This window comes from Heterocephalus glaber, unplaced genomic scaffold (assembly GCF_053883595.1).
Source record: "Heterocephalus glaber isolate CG9 unplaced genomic scaffold, H.glaber_assembly_v1.0 deba00000809, whole genome shotgun sequence".
NCBI lineage: Eukaryota > Metazoa > Chordata > Mammalia > Rodentia > Bathyergidae > Heterocephalus > Heterocephalus glaber.
This window is the reverse complement of record NW_028258163.1, coordinates 11,705,544-11,717,898: the sequence shown is the minus strand read 5'-3', so window position 1 is coordinate 11,717,898 and position 12,355 is coordinate 11,705,544. Positions and strand designations below refer to the sequence as shown.

The window sequence follows — 12,355 nt, the reverse complement described above, 5'->3', positions numbered from 1 at the left end:
AGCTAGGATTATTTTGTATGCTCTCCATTCTAATCCCCCCCCCCCCACTCCAGAATTGAACTGAGGACCTTGGTCTTGCCAGGCAGGTGTGATACCACTGAGCTACATCCCCAGCCCCATTTTAATTTTTTTTTAAATTACTTTTAGAGCTTAAGAGGTAGGTCAGTAATAGAGCTCTTTGCCTAGCCTGTACAAGGTCTTGGGTTTGATCCTTAGTATTGCCAAAATAATAATAATTTTAACTTCTGATACTGTGATACCCAATTATGAAGTTCTTCAGTACAGTGGACCCTCAAGTTATGACTGGCTTGACATATGAACAACTTGGGTTACTTAGGTTAATGGAAGATTCATCTGCCTCTTGTTATCTATAGCATATACCCAGGTAAACATCCAGATCTCAGCCATATTGACTTAAAACCAACTTGAGTTACAACCAGCCCTTGGGAACCGATCAAGTTTGTAAGTCAAGGGTTCACTGTGTTTTGTTTAGCTTTGCTGTAGTAAATCAATTCCAAAAACTGTGGTGGGCAAGTTTGGGAGTCACAGAGCTAAATAAAATTATGCACACTTCTTAGAGCCTTTTTAATGTATTTAATTTCCGAGAAATAGTTTAGCATGCAGCATACTCAGAATTATTTGAGTAAAGTATCCATTAAAATGTATATAGATTCTGTAAACAATTGGGAAATTCTGCAGTGTTCCATAAACACTACAAGCAGGGGTATAGGATGGTTTGTAGGGACCAGGAGAATATTGTTGGCAGGAAAATCAAATAATTCTTATAGTAATTTAGGCTTGAGGTAGTGAGGTAGTTCTAATAGTGGAAAAAGGAAAATCAGAATGGGTCCATGAAATACTCTGAAGGAAGATTTGAGAAGACTTTGTGATTTGCTGAGAGGAAAGAGGGAGGAATAAAATAACTCCCAAGTTTCTAATCCGAGAGAATTTTGATGTTAGTAATCTCAAATGGGGTAGTTAGGAAGGGGGACTATTTGGATTGATGTTGAAGAAAATTGAGAGGTTTTAGATGTGGTGACAGGGACCTCACGGTGCAGACCAGAAAGCCAAATACAACAAAGTTAGGGAAGAGACTGGGTCTAGAGAAATAGCTGAAGCTGTGAAAGCATACTACTTCAATTTTAGTGTACAGAGTGAAGAGTTCCTAAAGAAAAAGGAACCAGGAGTGGTAACAAGGAGAGTCAGCAAAGCTGTGTCTGTGAATAGTCAAGGAAGGGCCATTAGGTCATGAGGGAGCTAACTGGTCATGGAGGCATGAGCAGTCTTTAGAGTTGGCCTGGCTGACCTTCAGTATCATCAACAGTGCAATAAAGTCCCTGTGTAGTAAGTTACATATACAACCTTTCCATATTCGAAGACAAAGTAAAAGTGAGATTGTCAAGGGTTAAAGGCAAATTGAAAGCTAAAAAGCACTTATTGTAGAAATTTGGCAGGGAAGGAAAACAGAAAGAGTATAGGACTTGATAAAGGAAACCTGAGTGTGTTTGAAAGCAGATGGGAAAGAATCAGTTCAAAGGAAGAAATCCAAGATAAAACACAGTGCTTGGGAGCAAAGTCTAAATTGAGGTGAGAAGGCAAGAATTGAAGTTGTCCTAATTTTGGGAAAGTTGAAATAGATTTTATGTCACCATTTCCATCTTTTTTTACTTTTTTCTATAAGAGAGTTACATAAGCCACTTTATAAGATGGTAATCTTGTTAAGTTAAAATATTTATATCTTCAGTTTATAGAAACAATTCATGTTCATTGTAGAAAATAGATGAACCTGTAAATGAGTGAAAAAATCAGCCATAATTCCGCCAGCAATAAATAACTACAGTAAATGTTTTGTAGAGCTGTTTAATTTTTATATTTATTTTAATTGATACATAAAAGCATGAAAATATACATAACAATGTTGACATTTTGATTCATATAAACATTGTGTTGTGTTGAAGTTGAGTTAAACGTAGGTGTCTCCTCAGGCATTTATTTTTCCTTTTGGGGGAAAGTTTCAAAATTCTTTCTTCTAGCCTTTTGAAATATATAGTATACAGTTGTTATCCAGAGTCATCCCGCTGTGCAGTAATACATCAGAATTTCTTACTTATCGCTTAACTTAGTACCCATCGATCAACCTTTCCCCACTCCTCCCTGCCCAGCTTCTATGAGCCACTATTCTACTCTGTCGTTTTTTTTGTTTTGTTTTGTTTTGTTGGTACCGGGGATTGAACTTGGGACCATGTACTTGCCAGGCAGGACTGGCTAAATCTCCAGCCCTCTACTTTCAATTTTCATGACATCAGTTTTTTTAGGTTCTGTGTATGAAGGAGATTGTGCAGTACTTTTCTTTCTGTGCCTGGCTTATTTCACCTACTGATTTCCAGTTCCATCTATGTTATCACAAATGACAAGATTTCATTTTTATGAGTGTATAGTATTCCGTTGTGTATATGTACCACTTATCTTTTCATCAGCTAATAGACACAGGTTATTTCTATTTCATTTTTTGTTGTTGTTTGCTTTTTTTTTTTTGGTACCGGGGATCGAACTTGGGACCTTGCGCTTGCGAGGCAGGCAGCAGAACCACTGAGCTAAATCCCCGGCCCTATTTCTTTTTTTTTTTACCTGAAGTTTATTTATTTATTTAGGTACCAGGGATCGATGAAGTTTATTTATTTATAAAATATATCCATGGTATTTCTGTTTCTTAGATATTGTGGAGTAGTACTGTAATAAATTCAAGAGTGCAGATCTCTCTGACATATTGAGTTGATATTCTTTATATACCCAGTAGTGGATAACTGAATCATATGGTAGTTCTATTTTTAATTTTTTGAAGAACCTGTATATTGTTTTCTATAACAGCTATAGTAATTTACTTTCCCATCAGCTTTACGCAAGGGTTTCTTCCCTTCTCCTCTCAGAATTCTTTTCAGCCTTTAGTCTTTTTGACAGTAGCCATTCTTTTTTTTTTTTTGGTACCAGGGATTGAACTCGGGTCCTTGCACTTGTGCAGCAGGCCGCAAAACCACTGAGCTAAATCCCCGGCAACAATAGCCATTCTTATTGGAGTGCAGTGATAATCTCATTGTGGTTTTAATTTGCATTTCTCTGATTCTTAGTGATGTTGAGCATTTTTCATATACTTATTGAATATTTGCCTTTTGAGAAATGTCTGTTTAATCAGGCTTTTGTTTTTGAGATTTTGAGTTCCTTTTATATTCTAATGTGTGTGAGAGAGAGAAATCAAGTGAGAGTATGAGTTTGACACAGGGTCTCATGATGTAGTTCAGGCTGGCCTGGAACTCACTCCGTAGCCCAGGCTGGCCTCAAACCTGAGGCATGGCAGTTCTCCTACCTCTGCCTCCCCAGTGCTGGGATTACAGGCATGCACATCTAATTATTAATTCTTGTCAAATGAATAGTTTGCAGATATTTTCCTTCATTTTGTAGGTTGCTTCTTCACACTGATGATTTTTTTCCTTTGTTGTGCAGAAGTTTTTCAATTTGATGCAATTCCATTTGTCTATTTTTGCTTTTGCTTTTAGAATTGATAGAGGTTCTGAGGGGTGGGTGAGGCAGGGTTTTCCTATGTTTCCCTGGCTAATCTTGAACTTGTGTGGACTCTGGCAATCCACTGGCCTCAGCCTCCTGTGTGCTGGGACTGCAGGCATACATCACACCTGGCTATTAAATTTTTGTTCTTATTTGCAGTGCGAGAGATGGAACTCATGGCCTCATGAGTGCAGGGGGAGGTGGAGGCAGGAGGATCACAAGTTTGTGGTCATCCTGGGCAACTTAGGAAGACTCTGCCTCAAAATAAAATAAAAAATAAAAAGGGCTGGCGTTGTAGCTCAGTTGTATAGTGCTTGCCTAGCATGTGAAGCCTGGGATTTAGTTCCCAGTTCCTTCCAAAAAAACCAAAAGAATTTTTTTAAACCTTCTTTCATTTTTCAAAAACATTCTTTAAAAATAGTGTCCTGATTTTGTCCTGTTTTTTGGGTTTTTCTTGAGACAAGGTCGCACTGTATAGTTCAGGCTGGCCTTGAACTCACTAGGTAGCCCAGACTGGCCTTGAAATCATGGAGCTCTCCTGCCTTGGCCACCTGAATATAGAGATTACAGGCTTTTGCTTCTATGCCTGGCTATGAAAATAGTGTTTTTAGTAATCCATTGTAAGCACTGATACTATGTAGATCAGTCTTCACCTTCTCAGTTCTTTTATCGCCTTGTTTTTAGACCTGATCCAGATTTTATTATTAAATGTTAGTACCACAGATACTAGTATTGCAGCTAGTGAGAACCAGGAAGGTAAATTTAGGAGGAAGTCAGTATTACTGAGCCCTAATGATTTTTCTTTCCTCTCCCCTTCACTAAAAATCTTGAAGGAAAAAAGTCCATGTTTTTCCTTTCCTTTCTTTTTGGATGTTAGCTGCCTCGTGTGATTTGTCTTTAAGCCGTGTAACTCTCCTGAAAGACCTCAAAAGAGAAGAAAAACTACTCAAAGTCAGTGAAGGATGGGAGATAACATGTAGCTTATGGTCTCTCTTGTCATTTTCTGAGAAAATTTAGTACTCTCATCTTTTTTTTTTTTTTTGGTACTGGGGATCGAACTTGGGACCTTCCATTTGCGAGGCAGGCAGTGGCACCACTGAGCTAAATCCCCAGCCCCCAGTACTGTCATCTTATTTGGCTTGAATACCCTTTTTAAAGTTTGGTTATTTAGGATTGAAAATAATGAATTGATTTAGTTAATGAAAACAGAGACTTGGCAGAATGGCACAGATTCAATGCCTTAGGCTGTGCCACTAACTAGCTAAGTGTCTATGGATGAGTTTACCTGATTTCCCCAGGTTAAATTTAAAATTAGCTGAAGCTTTAAATTTGAAAACCTTTTTATTTCTTACTTGTGTGTTTTATTATTATAATAGTAGTTATTTATTATTTTCATCTTCAAGGCTCTTAGGATATAATCATACACACCCTCTGTAATAATGGGAGTGACTCTGGTGGTGACTTGAGAATGAATCTTTATAGACCACCGTGTTGGTTTTCAAGAAGAAATTGCCTGATGAGATTGCAAAATTAAATACAATGTAAATAGCCCCCATTTACTGTAGTATGTTAATGTAAAAAGGAAACTTAAGTTAACCTGATCTTTTTTTTTTTTAGTTAACCTGATCTTGAGCTATAACTGAAGACAAAAGTCTAGACATGTTTCATTCCTGTATGATGAGTTTTTCATGCTATTATAAGTAGGTAGGGAGTATCTAAACACTTAATAGCTCTTTAAATTCATGAGTTGGCAACTACTGGAATAAATTGTATGAATAGAGCCTTATCATTCCCATAATAGGAGATAGCTGCTATGTAAGAAGAAAATGTCTCCCTCTAGTTCCTTCAATATGCTACTATTTTTCTCAAGAAAAATACCCATAAAGTCTGTTATCTTCAAGAAAATGTGCACAATATCTAATGTTCAGAATATTTATATCAATTCCCTTTTCAATTTCCTAGTCCTTGTTTTATTCTCTTAGGATATTATTTCTTACGTTCTTTTTTCATTAAAAGATTATCCTTTCCAGTGTCTATAATCACTGTCTTCAGCTCCTTCTTACTAACATTTCAGATTCTTCTGTTTTTGTACATTATCAGATAGAACTTCACGGCACATAAAGAGCTTTAAATTAGTTTCAGTAACACTGTTAAGTGCTTTTGGGGGAAAAGAATAATTCTTTATTATTGCCCAAGAAAGATGCTACCAAATGCATGATATAAGAATAAAACAGGGCCGGGGATTTAGCTCAGTGGTTTCACCGCCTGCTGCACAAGCGCAAGGACCCGAGTTTGATCCCCAGTACCAAAAAAAAAAAAAAGAATAAAATAGAACTTGTAGTGTTTAAATCCTTTGCAGCAGGGTTTTGTCATTACAATTTTAATAGTTTCCTTTTTTAAAGCTTTATTGAAGCACAGTGTACATGCTGTAAAATTCACCTGTTTTTATTTACTGAGTATGTGAATGTACAAACTTGTACAATCAACTTCAGTGTAATTTTAGAACATTTCCACCACCCCAAAAGAAAACATGTGCAAACAGGCAGTTATTCTCACCTCAGCCTGTGGCAAACACGAATCTACTTTCTGTCTATAAACTTCACTTCTATAGACATTTCATATTAATGGAATTCGTGTGATAAGATGTAGTCTTTTGTGTCTGGGACCTTTGGACTTACCCTGATTTTCACACATCTTGTAGATTTATCAGTACTTATTTCTATTGCTGAATAGTGTTCCATACAAATATATCACATTTTATCTGTTGAAGTCACTGTGTAGCCTAGGTTGTCTCCAGACTCCCAGTGATTCTCCTATCTCAGGCTCCCGAGTGCTGGGACCACAAGCAGGCACCACCAGGCCTGGTTGAGACTCCACTGCTTGATGGGAGGAGCTGCAAAGTTGCATTGCCAAGAGGTGTGGTCACAGGAGATCATTTATCAAAAATTCCAAGTCAGAGATGTCCAGTTTGTGTTTCTCTCAGCCTCTTGTCCAGGACTCCTTGCTTCAGCTTTTCACATGCTACTCAGTAAAGGTAGACAGTTTCTCTAGAATTTCGTCCATGAAAGGCTGCCCAAAGGGCTTGAAGGCCTGGTACTCATCTGTGGCCTCCTGGGAGCAGCTGGGGAGGGCAGTCTTCACCAAGCAACTCCTGCTGTGGGTTCTTGAACACCAGCTGGCAGATCTCCTTAGAAATACAGCCTTCAAGTGGGATTTTCCCAGTGACAATTTCCCAGAGGACAATTCCAAAGCTGTGTATTTCAGCTATAATGTCCTATTCACAAAGCACATTTTCCAGTTTCTGGGGTGAGAAATACGCTGTAGGTTTGACTCTGTCTGTTCTATTCCCTTAGTTTTCTGACTGATGGAACTCTGTGTTTCTCTCAACTCAAATCCTGTAAGCTTCACTTCGTAGCCTCCAGCGACCAGGAAGTTGGAGCTGCTTCTGTTTCTGTGGAGGTGTAGGGCTCTGCCGTGGTGTAACCTGTACAAGCCTTTGGCTGCTCCCAGGACCAGGAGGATGCACAAACCCAGGCTGAGGTCCTTTTTCTTATTCAACACTTCCTTCAGGGTACTATGCTCACAGTACTTTGTGACCATGGAAAATTGAGATGAACTCCGTTTCAACAGTGCAGACCCCACATAACGTAGGTTGTTCGGGGAATGAGATTTCTTCATAACACTGATCTCCTTGTGGAAATGCTCTGTCACTGTTCCAATGCTTTTAGCCTGGAGCTTGTTGAATACTTTTATGGCCACTAAGATACACTCCTTTATAAAGTTTGCTGAATTCAGTCTGCCCCAGCAGGGTCCATGGGAATCCTAAAAGCTCTTCCTCCTTAATCTTCTTATTTGTGCCTGGGTCATCTCCCAAGTGGGCCTTGGTGGGTACTGCTTAAGGTTTCTTTGATTTCTTTCAAGTTCACTTCTAACCGCCTTAGTGTAGCTTCCATGATTTTATTATAGTAGTTTCCCGAAGAATCAGATATAGAAAAGTGCAAAAGGGGCCCGGCATTTAGCTCAGTGGTTTTGCCGCCTGCTGCGCAAGTGCAAGGACCCAAGTTCGATCCCCGGTACCAAAAAAAAAAAAAATGCAAAAGGTCTGTGTCTATGTGCTAAAGATCCAAAGGATCCAGTTGAAGGCCTAGAACTCTTTGTGGTGTCCCTTGTATGAGGAGGCAGAAGTATCTTCCCTGGAAGGCTGAAGGGTCTAATGCTGGAGGCTGAATAATCAGACCTGGAAGCCAGAAGAAGACGTCTGAACTGAAGGAGAAGACCGAAGCTCCTCTGAAGAAAAAGAAGCTAGCCTTCCTTCTTCATTAACCTTTTATTCCATTCAGGTGGCAAGCCTATTCGTTGCTGTCACTCACACCCAAGGTGGGTCTTCTGTCTTCAGTAAGTCCCTTCAGCGATACCCAGAACTGTGCTGATCCAATTTAGTTGGGTGTTTCTTACCCAGTCTTACACAATCATTTAACTATCACAACCTGGGAGGACTTAACTTCTAGAATTCCAAGTAGCATATCAAAGAAAGAATTGAGTGCTCGGCATGGTGTTACACACCTGCAATCCCAGCACTCTAGCAGATTGAGGCAGGAGGATCACAAGTGTGAGTCCAGGCTGGGCAACTTGGTGATTTAGCAAGACCCTGAAGGCATGTGCTTGTGTCAGGACTTAGCCCACTGCATTTGTACCAGGCATTTGTACCATTACCTCTGCTGAACTCTACACCAACACCTATTTAGTTTTTTAAATTGAGTTTAGGAAGTTCTCTATTTATATTTTCCTGAAAGTATTTAGCATGAATGGGTGTTGAATTTTGTCAAATGCAAATGCCTTTTCCTGCATCAATTGATACAATCATGTAATTTTTCTTCTTTAGTCTATTGATAACAGACTTTCAAATGTATAGAACCAGTGTTGTATATGCTTGGAATAATTCCTATTTGGTCATGGTATATAATTCCTTTTTTGAATTTTGACTTTCACTTGCTAGTATTTTAAGAGTTTATTGATTTTTTTTTTTCTTCTTTTGAGACAAAGCCTCACTCTGTAGCCCAGGCTGGCCTCAGACTTGTGGCAATCCTCCTGCCTCAGCCTCTGGAATTCTGGGATTGCAGGCATGTACCATTATGCCCAGCTGATTTATATCTTTGACAGAGAATAGTCTATAGTTTTATCTCTTTCTTGTGTTTTTTATCAGGATAATACTACACAAAATGACCTGGGAAATCTTTCTTGCTGTTCTGTTTTCTTGAACAGATAAAGTAGTTGTCCATTTAAATGTTTGATTTAATTCTCCAGGGAAATCATGTCAGCCTGGACATTTCTATTTAGGTAGTGTTATGGCTTGTGTTTAGATGTCCCCCCAAAGCCTCATGTGGTCATAGGGTAGAGCTTTTTCTGAGGTGGCTGGATCCTGAGTATGTGATGCTGGAATTGATTCGTGGTGCAGTGCTAGGCTCAAGGGCACTAGGATTAAGGGTGTGAGTGCCACCTGCCCTAAATATTCTGGATAAAATAAAGGGGGCAGAAAGATGCTATTAAGGTCCCTTGTTGCTTTTGCTCTCTTCTGCCTGCCATGAGCTCGTTCTCCTGTGATGCCCTTCTCCCAAGCCACCCTGCCTTGGAGCCAGCCAATTATGGACTGAAACCTCTACAAACTGTGAGCTAAATAAACCTTTCCCCCTTTAACTTTGAGTGTCAGATACTTTGTCTCAGCAATGAGAGAAAAGTAACTAAGACAGGTAGTTTTAAAATTATAAATTCAGGGGCTGGGATGTAGCTCAATGAGTGGAACAGCAATGCCTGTCCCCTTTGGTTCATTCCCTAGCACTGAAAATTTAAAAATAAACAAAATCCATTTCCTTAATAGTTATAGGGCTATTTAAATAATCTAGATTTAGTAGTTTGTGGTAGGTTTTAGAGAAATTAGCCTACTTCCTTTAACTTGTTAAACTTAAGGTTCGTAGAGGAGCTGTATTGCTCTGCCTGCAGTATCTACAGTGATATCTCCAGTGGATTCTTGATAATAGAAATTTGTGTCTTCTCATTTTTCTTTGTCAATTTTTTAACTTTCTCTGAACTGGCTCTTTGTTTTGTTGATATTTTCCTCCTATTCTTCAGTTTCCTTGATTTCTGTTCTCATTTCCTTCCTTCTGCTTTGGTTTATTTTGCTCTTTTTTATATTAGTCACTTTCTGTGGGCCGGAGATTTAGCTCTGTGGCACCATCCCTGCCTCACAAGGGCAAAGTCCTGAGTTCAATCTCTGGTAGTGGGGAAAAAAAAGTTCTATATTAGTCACTTTCTTGTCACTGGAACAAAATAGTCGACATCTTCAACTTAAAGGAGGAGAGGTGTACTTTGACTTAGGGCTTAAGAGGGTTCAGTTCATCGTATGCTGGTTGCAGTGCAGAAGCAGCATAGTGGAAGGGCCTAGCAGAGAAAGACATTCACCTCATAGCAACTGGAAGGAGAGAGAGGAAAAGCGCAGAGCAAGAGATACACCCTCCAAAACATGCCCCCAGTGACCGACCACCTCCAGCTAGGCCCCACTGTCTGAAACCCATTTAGCTATGAACTTATCAGTGGATTAATCAGCTGATGAGTATAGCACTCCTATGATCCGATCACCTTTTGAAAGCCCTATCTCTGAATATATGAGACTTTTGGGGGACCTTTTGAATGTAAGCCATAACATTTTTTTCTGGATTCTTTAGATGAAAGGCTGGCCTGTTAAGAATTATCCTCTTTTGTAATACATGCATTTTAGTGTTGTAATTTCCCTCAGTGTTGTATCTGTTTTCCACAGAAAGAAATTTATTTGTTTGATTTTTTTTACAGCCCAGAATATACCCTATCTTGATATATGTTCTGTGATATCTGAAAATAATATGTATTTTGTTGTTGAGGGGAGTGTTCTTTCTACAAACACTGACTTGATCTTATTGGTAGATATGATGATGTTCTGTAATTTTGCTGAACTTCTGTTGTTGAGAAAGGGATATTGAAGTCTCTGTGTATTGTGAATTTTTCTGTTTCTCCATTAATTTTTTTTTTTTTTTTGAGACAGGGTCTCACTCTGTAATTCAAGCTGGCCTTGAACTCGCCATGTAGCCCAGGCTGGCCCCAAACTCATTGGCAATCTTGCCTCAGCCTTCCTACTGCTCAAAATACAGGCCTGGACAGGTGTGCACCACCACACCCAGCTCTATTTGTCCTTTTAGTCTTACATAGTTTTGTTTTGTGTATTTCTTACCTGTGTTATTTGGTGCAAATACTTTCTCTACATGTATTTTTGGTTTTTCCCGGTTTTTTGTTTTTGTTTTTTTTAAGACAGGGTCTCAGTCTATAAATTCAGCTTGGCCTTGAACTCACTATGTAGCCCAGGCTGGCCTCGAACTCACAGCGATCCTCCTTCTCAGAGTGCTGGAATTACAGGCATGTGCCACCACACCCAGTGCTACATGTATTTTTGAACTATGTCATAAACTGTGTCATAAACTGCTTCAGCCATCAGAAATAATTTAGAAAACTTGAGAATGAAAGTCCATTGCATTTATGTGCATTTTCACTTAACCATTTTCTGTCTCTCTGATGCTCTAAGATTCTTTACTTTATTGTTTTGTTTTGCTGGGGATTTAGCTCAGAGGTTTCTCCACCTGCTGCGCAAGCACAAGGACCCAAGTTCGATCCCCGGTACCAAAAAAAGAAAAAGACTTTATTGTTTTGTTTTATTTGGCAAAAGGGAGCTTCCTTTTGCCATTGTTTTACAGTAGGTCTGCTGGTGACAAGGAGTATTAATTTTCTTTTATTTGAAAATGTTTTAGTTTCCCCTTCATTCCTGAAGGCTATTTTCTCTGCACGTAGGATTATGGGTTGGAATTTTTTTTTAATTTTAGCACTTGAAAAATGTCCCACATTCTTCTGCCTCCCAGTTGTCTCTGTCTCCTCTCTAATGAACACCAGATGTTTATTATAAATCAGTTTCATTTTTGTGGCAACTTCTTGCCTAAGCCTGCTAACTGCTCCAGTATAGAATGGTTGTCCTCTCCTGGTGCACAGCCTCGATCTTGAGATCTTTCTTCATAGCCATCCTTAGAAGCCCCTTCCATTTCTTCTGTTGGATCTCCATTTCTTTCTTTTTTTTTTTTTTTTTTTTAGTACCAGGGATAGAACTCGGGTCTTTGCGTTTGCGCAGCAGGCAGCTAAACCACTGAGCTAAATCCCCAGCCCAATGGGATCTCCATTTCTTAACTGTTTTTTTCCCTGGTTTTATTAGCATGCTGGGAAGAAAATTTTTTGAACTTCAAATTTCTGCTTAAATGCTCCTACACTCACATAAATGATCGATAATTTGGCTAGATAAAACTTTTAAATTGAGTTTTTTTGTTTTGTTTTGTTTGAGACAGGGTCTTGCCTTGTAGTTCAAGTTGGCTTTGAACTCAATTTATAGCCAGGCTGGACTTGAACTCACAGGAATCTTTCTGCCACAGCCTCCTGAGTACTGGGATTACAGGCATGACCACCATGCCCAGCGAGTTGACTGAGAATTTGAAGGGATTGCTCTATATCATTATCATTTGTATGTGGCCAGATTTGGATCTTAGGGTTTATTGTCTGTTTTGTGTATTTTCTTCTTTAGCTCTTTCTAGTACTCTGAAATTTGACAATAATGTGCCTTGTAGGTCTATTTTTATCCATTATTGTAGCCCAAAGTGTATCCTTTCCATCTGGAAATTCATGTCCTTCAACCTTGTATAGTTTTCTTAAATTTTTGTCTTCAATTTCTCTATTT

At 39.0% G+C, this 12,355-nt stretch overlaps 1 protein-coding gene and 1 pseudogene across 5 annotated transcripts in view; both read right to left on the bottom strand.

The window, feature by feature from the left end:
* LOC110345186 (uncharacterized) overlaps window positions 1–12,355 on the bottom strand; it is an 83,095-nt gene that overhangs the window by 20,081 nt on the left and 50,659 nt on the right. The gene's annotated exons all lie outside the window — the stretch shown is intronic.
* Window positions 49–11,672, bottom strand: LOC106010795 (mixed lineage kinase domain-like protein; annotated as a pseudogene).